General features: G+C 33.3%; 2 long non-coding RNA genes across 2 annotated transcripts; one reads left to right on the top strand and one right to left on the bottom strand.

Annotated features, from left to right (window-relative positions):
- The first annotated feature begins 5358 nt into the window (after nucleotides 1-5358).
- Nucleotides 5359-10144, top strand: LOC132201432 (uncharacterized). The gene is made up of 5 exons (XR_009442271.1): nucleotides 5359-5630; nucleotides 6633-6724; nucleotides 7246-7339; nucleotides 7398-8135; nucleotides 8203-10144. It is a non-coding gene; the product is annotated as an uncharacterized LOC132201432 (long non-coding RNA).
- On the bottom strand, nucleotides 5370-6849 carry LOC132201433 (uncharacterized). Its single transcript, XR_009442272.1, has 3 exons — nucleotides 6818-6849; nucleotides 6620-6705; nucleotides 5370-5880 (listed from the first exon to the last, which is right to left on the bottom strand). It is a non-coding gene; the product is annotated as an uncharacterized LOC132201433 (long non-coding RNA).
- Nucleotides 10145-10214: the final 70 nt, after the last annotated feature.

Below are 10214 nucleotides of genomic sequence, written 5' to 3'. Positions count from 1 at the left end.
TCAAACTCTAGATAAAAAGTAGCCATTTCAATTTGCTTGTTGCACTTGATGAGTTTTTCTTTTGTGCATTTTGCACTGCCCCAGTTGCACTGTCGATTCGCACAGGCAGACCGATGGACGACAAAGGCGGTCAACACGAGGAGATCTTTTGTAAATTTTTTTCCTCATGAATCCTCATTGTCATTGCTGCGTTGGCTGAGCAAACGAGCGGCGGACCGGCTTTGATGCCACTGGGGAAATGATGACTGGACGCGCGGGTTGCGTTTCGCACAACACTGCACGTGGCTAGGAAAGACGCGCCCAATTTATCACTGCCAGTCCAAAACCAGATTTACATTGGAACACAAACAACTGTTATCACAAAAAGGGAATCAAATGAAAAAAAAAACGATCAATTTTTTTAACAATTATTTTCGATTGATTGAAAATTATTTTTACTCGGTGAGATGCAAGCAAAATTGATAAGTTTATAATTTTTTTAATTTAATCATTTTTTTTCTAACTTTTTCCCTCTTGGGTTGATTTGCAAGTCAATCCGATTTGACTTCTGTGAGAGAAATAAGGGCGCAGTTACTCACTTTGTGGCAGACAAACGTTTTCATCTGTCTGTGTGCAGTTCGTCTTCTTCGTCTTCCTCTCTCTCTGCTATCGGCGTGTAGTGGCTCATTGACCGGCGGCTTAAGGGCGTCGACGCGTACGTCTTGCCTTTGAATCTGCATAAATTGCCCTCAGCTCGCAAATTGCTCAATCACATGCTCGAGCTGCGCGGCAACCCGCGCCGCACTTTACCCATCACTAATAGCCTCGGTTCCAGACTCCAATATTGGTTGTTCAGCAGCACCATCGACCTGCTCTTAATTGATGACTTATTTGCTGCGATCAGATAATTAATGCGTTTCAAGTTTTCAAATATATTAAATTAAAATTGAAAACAATTAAATGTAATTCATTTTAAATACTCTGTTCAGAGCTTTTCTTTATTTGTTAAGTTTTAGCAATTAAGCTAAGTGTTTGAGATTCTGATTTTAATTAAAATTTGTGTACAACTACCCTTGTGTAATTCAGAACAGCCAATTATTTTTTTCCCAACCAATTTTTGCCTTATAAAATCTATGTAATTTGAATAACATTGGAAAGTTTTAGGCGTCAGCAAAATATTTATTTGGAGGACGCTTTTGTCGCCTAAATTTTTATGGTTTTTCGGGTTTTTTCTATGTAAATTAGTATTCCAAAGTTAAACTTTTTAGCTGTTCCAGATTCCAGAGTCCCCAAACTTGTATCAAAATCGATGTTTGTCATATAAAAATATAGCTTTGTAAGTGCTGAGTAAATTTTTGATAATTTACTTTTCGTATTTTGTATTATGCACCGTTATCCACGTGTTTCTTCAATGGTAAAAAGTTGCCTGTTTGGGAGATCTTAAACAACAAATTTACAGAAAAATGGAATTTTATATTTATTTCAATTGTTTAAATTTTAGTTCATAAAAGAGCTACAGTAGAAATTTTCAATCATTGAAGGAACCAATATTGACGAAGATTAGTTTTCTTGCAAAATATTCTCAATTGATATAAAGTGCAATTTAGTTTTATTATATTATTATTTGAAATTGATTTTACTTATAATAAAATCTTAAAACTGCCAAACTTTTTTTTACAAAATTATAAGAATCAAAAATAATTAAAAATTTAATAAAATAAAAAACTTTAAAACAATAATAAGTTTCTAAAATAATAATTACGTATTGTTTAATATAATATTTATTTTTAAATGATATGTATTACTTTGCAATTACTAAATTTTATAGTGAGTTTTAAAAAAAATAATGCAATCCCCAGATTGTCAAATTAAATATTAATAAGATTTTCATATTAATTCACCTATTCTAAAAAAATAACAATTAAACAGAAATTAAAGATATATCATACCAATCCCATAATTTATAGGTCGTCACATGGTCTGCATACACCCCTGATGTGTTTGAGCCGCGCCCTTTTCGCTTTTGCACCGGGCCGGGATGAGATTCTCATCCATTTCAAAGCCATCGCGTTTGCCGAGTGCATTTTTATTTCAAAAAACATCTCGGAGCGACGCTTCTCTCTCGCAATTCAATCGGAACGAGAGAAGTGCAGCAAAAGTTTTCTGATATCTGCGCGCGTACGATCGCGTCTTGTTAGATGTTAAATACGTGAGCGCGGTTTAGATACGGCAAAATACCGTTGGGGATGTAACAACGAGATCGCGCGCCATTCATCTCTGCCTCGCTCTGAGCTCTGAAAAATGATCGCAATAAGTTTTTGCCGCAGAGAAAAGAGCAGAAGACAACGAGAGTAGAGCATCAAGTAACTCATTCATCGTCTTTCAAATCAAATCTCCGTACGAAACAAAATGACAGAATGCGAGATTCTTCGCGATTTATTAGAAACTTCTTTTATTACTTTACTATGACAATCAGGCATAAATTTCGTTGCTTAGAAAATTGAATCTCTTTCACTGAAAAACTTTATGAACCTTTTAAGTTGTTGCTTTTGTTCCAAATTTTTAGTTTTTTTCTCGACCTTTAAAGAATAAAGTTCAACTTTTCCCGGCTCAAAAAGTTAAGTTGGTTTGGGTATGATTATGATTGTGGCTCATTTTGGGTGCAATTTATACTGAAAATTTGCAGTATTAGTTATGTTGTATTCTCCTTATTTTCAATAAAACGATTCACTAAATAAATTAAATTAAATATTTATTGAAATAATGATTTAAGTAAAACCTGTAAATTATGACCTTTTTAATTAAACGATTTTCTGAAAAATGAATGAGTGTTTTATCCCTTTCACTATTTTTGGAGATTTTTTTTTAACAATTGTTCAATTATACTTTTTGTAATCTATCTCGAATTGGACAAAGAATGCCTTGAATCGCAACTAAATAAAGTATTTTTCAATATATTTTTTAGATCCAGCTTAGGGTTAGAAATTCAATTAAGATTAATCAAGTATCTATGTATCAATATTTGAAGTTTTGATGTAATTACATTGAAGTTTAAATTAATAGCAAAATTATTATACTGTCGTTTTACGACTCAACACGTGTTTTCTATCGAAGTGATGAGAATAATCTGATTAATGGACAGCGCTTCACGCAGATCGTCCTCAAAAAGCAATTAAGTGCATGAACACGGAGCGTTGCAACGTTGAAATTTCAATGACGTAGAAATAATATAACACGACGACAGCGTCCATAAAAGTGTAATGCGATAATAATTGGAGGCGCCGCGCGCGGCGAGTGCTGCACAAATTATCGTTCGGTGCTTTGGAGCGGAACGTGGCTGCAAAAAGCGCACTCTGGTGAATTATTGTGCCGCTGGTCGTTACTTATGCGCAGCGTCCCACGAGGGCCGTATCGCCTCTCAGTTTGCGTCGTAAATTATGTCTTGGCCGAAAAAATTTAAAAAAAAAAACCATGCACCATCTTTCATCGAACGGTAAAATGAATTTACGAGTGTGCCAAGCCGATTATTAATAAACAGAGAACGGAGCAAATTTCGCAATTTATAGTCAAGAGGCGTTCGCGCGATGCAAACACCGCCCTACGCAATTAAATCGGAGAGGGATAAAAAAAAACAAAGCAAACGGAAAGCAGAGCAAACATGCAATCAAACGAACGTGCTGGCAGCCGCAGTTTTTGATGAATGCCTTCAGTAAAGGAATAACAAGGACAAAACAAAAATTATTTTAAACAAAGTTAAGAAAATTTTACTTTATATTATAGTAGTACACGGTAGTACATATCTTGATAAATATTAAATATTTTAAAACAATAAAATTAAAAAACCTATTTAACCATTATGATTTATGATTATTATTCGATTTTTATGTTTTTAATAATAGATTATAATGTTTTAAAATTGTTTAAACATTTGTTAGTCTTATATTGAAATTTTATTTACTTTCTAGTTTATAATTATAATTTAAAAAAAATATACTTATCATTGTCGACATTAGACAATATTCAATAAAAATAAAAATATTATTCATTCATGCAGCTTTGTCTGAGTCATTTAAATTAGCGATGTAAATTAAACTATTTCAATAATCAAGTATTATAGTTTTTTTTTTTAAACTTCTGATATATTGAGAAAAATAAATATTTGATCCATTTTAAACACCTCAAATTTGTACAACAAGTTTATTAAAAATTGAAGAATTTTTTTGTAAATTCCTTTTTATTTTCTGTTCTTAGAATTAAGTAGGGTCCTTTGGCGTTTTGTCAAATAAATAGAAATAAATATATGTATCAAAATTAATTTTTCTCAGTAGAAACTGCAGCCTAATAATAATAATAATAGTAATAAAAGTACACATTTTCATCGAATTGAAATTTATTTGGCTAAAAAAAGTGCTCAAGACAGCACGGCACTTTCGCCTCAAGCAAAATTCCCTATTATTTGATTTTCACTGAGTGAGTTCAGCTGAATTGCAAGTAAATATGCGCAACCCGCTCACTTTCAGCAAAGAATGTAATGTTTAATAAGCTTTATTTTATTTCCATTTGCCTAATTTCCTGCAAACAATGGCATGGCTGTTTGCAACTTGCCCATTTGTGAATTCCTTTATAATATTAAATATTGTCAGTTTCTGGAGTATTTAAATTTTGTTTAACAGTTTTTGTAGTCAAATATAAAAGCCCAGGGAAATGCTGAATCGAAATTGGATTCGTAAAATATTACAGAAAGGTTATTTAAACTGCATATAAAGAAAAATAATTTATATACAAAGATTAAAAAATAAGTGATCGAGTTTTCCGTGCTGCGTAAAAATGCGTACAATTCTAATCCACGCACCTTTTTATCAAAATAATGACGCATTCTCAAATTTACTAGAATCAAAATCTTTGAAATTAATTATTTGATATATATTCGGGCTGTTTCTTTCATTAATTGTGTTCTCATTTCATATACTGAATGAGTAATTAATTTTTTAAATTATTAAACAATCTGAATCTTTTTCAAAAAATTGTTTACTGAAAGATTAGTAATGAAAAAAATCCTATCTATACAGATATATGAAAACATGAATATTTATTATTTGAAATTAATTTTTTGTTAAAATGTGTTAGTTTTGGCCGTTTGGAGTGAACCTGGAGAAAAATCAGTGCGAGCTGCGAAACGCCCGATTCAGTATTGCATCGCGCGTAGAGATATTCGCAAGTACGGCTGGTCGCGGGGTGAGAGGGAGGACTGGGGTGCGGTGAGCAATCGGGGTGGGGGAAGGGGCTTGCGAGGGGTGGTTTCGCACATTTTGCGAGTTTACGCACATTTCGCACAGGAACCAGTGCATATTTGGTGGGTCCGACCGGGTCCGACGATCAGGGGCGGAAGGACGGGGGTGGAGGGGTGGATTTCGCACTTTTGGCACCGACTGTCGTTACGCAGCAGGCGAGGGAGGCTTCGTTCGATCCTAGCTGAAAGTGCGTAGGGTGCGCACGGTGCGCACAAGTGCGCACCGGCGCCGCCACCGCCGCTCCTTAGTCGTCCGACCTCCCGGCAGGTCGGCCAGAGTTCCTCGAGGGCCACCGTCCTGCCAACACCTCGCTCCGGACACGACGCAACCCGCCTTACGCACTCGCAGACGCACATTTTTGTAAGATTTTCAATATTTTTCAGCTTTTCCCTGATTTTTTCCTCTTTTTCTGTCTTGCTGGTGTTTTAAATTTTAGTGCCCGAGTGTTAATTTTCAGGGTCTGAAGTGACCCTTGAAGGTTGTGTTTTTACATTCAACCGGGCCGGTTGGCCTTGAAAGTAGGTCAAGCGTTTTAGGCTCTTCTGAATTATGATGTCTGCTCGTTTTTCAGTGATAAAGAGCCCACACGTGTTCCTCCACGTTGTCACACCTTAAAATGAGCACATTTTTTTATTAAAAAGTCTTCGATATTTTGTTAATTATGATTTCAAATCAGATCTAACAGAGATTTTTCGTTGCTTGAACCTGCATTATTTCTAAAATTACAATTCAGATCAATTTCTACAGCGCATACTTTTTTTGGGCGGAGGCCATAATTATATGTCAGAGTAATTTTCTCCTACAAAAATATCCCATACTAATATGATTCATCATTTGAATTTCAGTCTTTAAAATTGAAAATTTTTATAACTAATTTTTTGTTCTTTAAGGAATAATTGCATTCATATAGCGACCCGTGCATTTTATTTTGTTGTTTTTTATATAAATAAAATATAAATTAAATTTAAGAATCCAATAATGTTTTATAATATGTTGAACATATTATTAATTGGCTATATATATATAAAAAATTATAATTATAATATGATTTTACATTAAACCAAGTTAAATAAAAAAAAAATGTGTCAATTTAATTAAAGCCGGTAATATTTAAATTAATTATCAATTATTCAGCAAAATTGGTATATTAAAATTAAAATTTATTATAGTCTGCAAGTATTTTTAATAGTTAATCTTTTACTTTTTAAGAGAGAACAAAAACTAAATTTTTAATTAAAATTCGTTTTGGAGCGCTCGCAGGTTTTCTTTTAGGCTTTTAATTAAATTATTTTGTTACTTTTCTATTTACTTTTAAATTTGTTCTGATAGTGAAATTGATTGATTTTTACCTTACATTCGCAGTTTCAAAGTTCAGGGGGACGGCATCATTCCATTGAGTGTGAAGCTGCTCGAAAGTCTCCTAATTCCAACGAAGCTGAAAACAAAACCAAAAGGTATAATTTTTTATGAATTAAAAATAAATTTAACAAATTAAATGACCAATTATAAGTTTTTAATAAAAAAAGGTTGATTAAATTAACTCAAACCAGTTATAAAATATTGCTTGCTGACATTTCCGCGAGGCAGCCAAGTTGGGGCGAAAGGATTCAGTGAACTGTTTTGCCAGTTTGAATGAGCTACACACACACTATGTACGCGCCTCTCGACAGAGGATGCGTGCGACTCTCCCATTCGCTTTCATCTGAGCACTTGAGCACCAGTTTCTATGGAAACACAAGCAACGGAGCTTTGCATACAGACACGTTTATTGAGAGAGAAAAATCAGACTTTCCCTTTCTACTCAAGTGATTTACCTTAAATTGGAAATATATTATTATTTTTTTTTTAAATAGCTTCCATGAAAATTATAATTTAATAAATTATTCCGTCTTGTGAATCTTCTAATAAAATTTTTAATGACGTTCATTACTATTGCTCGTCCATAATTAAATGTTGTAAAATTTTAAAATTTCAGCATTCAAATCAAATTCTGTCAGAGTGAGAGGAAAAGATCAAGGATGACTTATCAAGCCATTGATAAAACATCGTTCGCTGGAGATAAAAATATGGTGTGTATAATTAATTAAGAAATAAAAAACATTAACTTTTACACTTTTTTTTGGGCAGCTGGACGAAATCATCAAAATTGGAGCGCCGGCCTATCCCAAACCCTCCCTCACCCGTCCAACAGTTAAAATTAAAGTAGAAGTCAACACCGCCTAATTATTCTGACCACAATTATCTAAAAATTAACGCTACTAGCCGATATAGTTCCCTTCCACACGTCATTTCCAACGACAGGTAGACCAAAATCTATAAAAGCTTTCAAATAGTTTCATGTAAATATAAATCAGATGATTATAAAATAATTGATTTCAATTTTATGCTGACCCTCAATGAAGCTTCTTCACAATGATCGATTTGCAATGCCAGAAATCAGGAAGAAGTCACAAAAAGATATTTTAATGATTAGGATTTATCTCGTTTTATGATTCCACGAGATCTCTACTGTGTGTCAAATCCAAGGCAACAGATTGATTTTAAAAGAAATTCTTACCACATCGCCTGAATCATGTTCAAATCACGAGTAAATTAGGGACAGATAACACAGTATAAAAATTACTTCCGCCTCTTTAAGATTAATAGGAATAGTCCATATAATAAGTAAGAAATAATTAGACGGTGCCAAATCTGCATAAAGTTTAAAATATTATGTCAACGACAGCAGATCACTTTGATCTGACACTAAAAAATTAACGAGAGTTTAATTATTTGAAATCTTCCAAGTATTAATTCCTTTCACATATTCCCTTTTCTGAAAGCATGCACGCTTAACACTCTCCAAAAATTATCACTTTGTCACAGGTAAGATGAATAAAATTGCAGACGTTAAAATCTCCAACTCTGAATAATATCTTCTTCTTTTGACCAGATGAGTAATTAAAATCGGAATCCGGAGTCCCTGACATTTAACCCACGCAGCGTCATGAAAACTGCTGAGAAAGAAAAATCCGTCGTCCGCCGCCGCCGCCCCTATAACAAGAATTCTCTTCAAGAAGTAAAAACTTTAGCTTAGAAGATCCTGAGATTGTAAACAGACCTTTCCTTAAATATGGACGCATTCCTTTCCAGTGCGAGTGCTAAATTTATTACTGAGCACTGTGCTGGAAAATAATAATTGCAACATGCAATCAGCCGAGAAGAAAATCCTTTGTATTTTTAGATTTTCTATTTTTTTTTTTTTTTTGAATTGGTAGCGATTAAAATATTGATGTGTGAATATAATGCTTACGGAATAGGAAATCATGTTTCGGACTAACAGGGTCTTTCAGAAGAAACGTTAGCGAATGTAAGACTATGGATAATAATCCTAGCGAATATATAATGTAGAGTCGAGAAAATTTAATACTTCTTACTTGAAGCAAGTAGAATTTTTGCAGATCGACACTTTTCTAAAATTTACTATTTTTCTTAAAATAATCAACAATTCTCACTAGCCGCAGCCACTGTATGTACTTAAAGCTGCTTCCCCTAAAGAAACTGCCATTTTTTTTTAATTAATCACTTGTCAATCAAATGTTAAGAACCTTCGGGAAAATATCATATTTGGAATGCTTTGTGATTTTTTTTCTTTTAGAAAAATTAATTATTCAAATTCATTTAAACTTATGAGAAATCATAATTATATAATTTTAGAAAAATAATTAGCTAAATTTTCAGCAACGTGCTTTTCGTAATTATTTTAAATTTGGAATAACTAAAGGGCTTTCAAGGCTGCATTCAATTAGTCTGAAAAGAATAAATCGCAAATTATTAAAAACGCGTGTAGAAAATAGACTAGAATTTTGCATAAAACTTTTTGGACGCTATATATATACTGACAGTCAGAGGCTCGATTTTTTGATTGATGTTGAAATTTAGGAACGAAGGTGAAATTTCTCACGACTGCTTTTTGATACTTTTTTACTCTCAACCGCGCGGCTGATTTTTCTAAACATTTAAAGCGGGAGAAAACTATGACGCTTGTGCTTTGAGTAGGTGATATCTTCATTAAATTAGAATTTATGTGTGTACAAAGAGGAAGTTGCGCGCAAAAATATCTCTGTGCACCGTGTCTACTTCAATGTTCGTCGCTATGTATTCGTCTATAGTCTTATAAAAAGTGTGTAAAATAATGTCTTTGATGTGTAATTACGGCAGCAGCTAGGAGCAGAAAAAATGCCCAGGACTGCTGAATTTCTTTCTTCGTCGATGTAATTAATTAATAATCGTACTTACGTGTTTGTCCATTGTCCGCGCGCACTCAACTCGACCTCCGGTGATATAAAACGGCTAACATTTTTCGCATGCGATCAGCGTGTGTTTTTTGAGTCGCTCATCTCTGAGATACCGTAGAATATAGCAAGAATTTTTGCTTAGATTGATTGACGGGCTGCTGGATATAGTCAATTTTGACGTGATAATCTTTAAAGGGAATTCTCGAAAAATAGCAACATCATAAAATTAACTCTGAATAACTTGCTTATTAAAGTTATGCAACCTGCTCTTCACCACAGTGAAACAGGTCATAAATTTTTTGTCATATAACAATTTTGATCAAAATTTTCAATTGATTAACATTTTTTCGGGATTATCCCTTTATATGAAAGACGAGCAGCTCAACTTGTAGTGACGATGAAGGGAAAGTCATTTATTGTAAGACTGTTCCCATAATTTATTTATTTTGATAGATACAGTCTTTGATTATAAAACTCATGTAATTTTGAAATTGGTGCTTTTCACGGACGACCACATAATATTGTAAAAGGTATTCTCCGTCGATAATAAAATCACGCTTTTGGTAACTGCATTTGGCCTGATTAAAATTTCAAACTTCAAATAAAATAATTATACACTTTCAGCTTTTTTTATTTTTTAATTGTTCCTAAACAATGTTGCTATATG

Source organism: Neocloeon triangulifer, unplaced genomic scaffold (assembly GCF_031216515.1).
Source record: "Neocloeon triangulifer isolate White Clay Creek 2 clone unplaced genomic scaffold, ASM3121651v1 ptg000014l, whole genome shotgun sequence".
Lineage (NCBI taxonomy): Eukaryota > Metazoa > Arthropoda > Insecta > Ephemeroptera > Baetidae > Neocloeon > Neocloeon triangulifer.
This window is presented reverse-complemented; position numbering and strand designations above follow the sequence as displayed.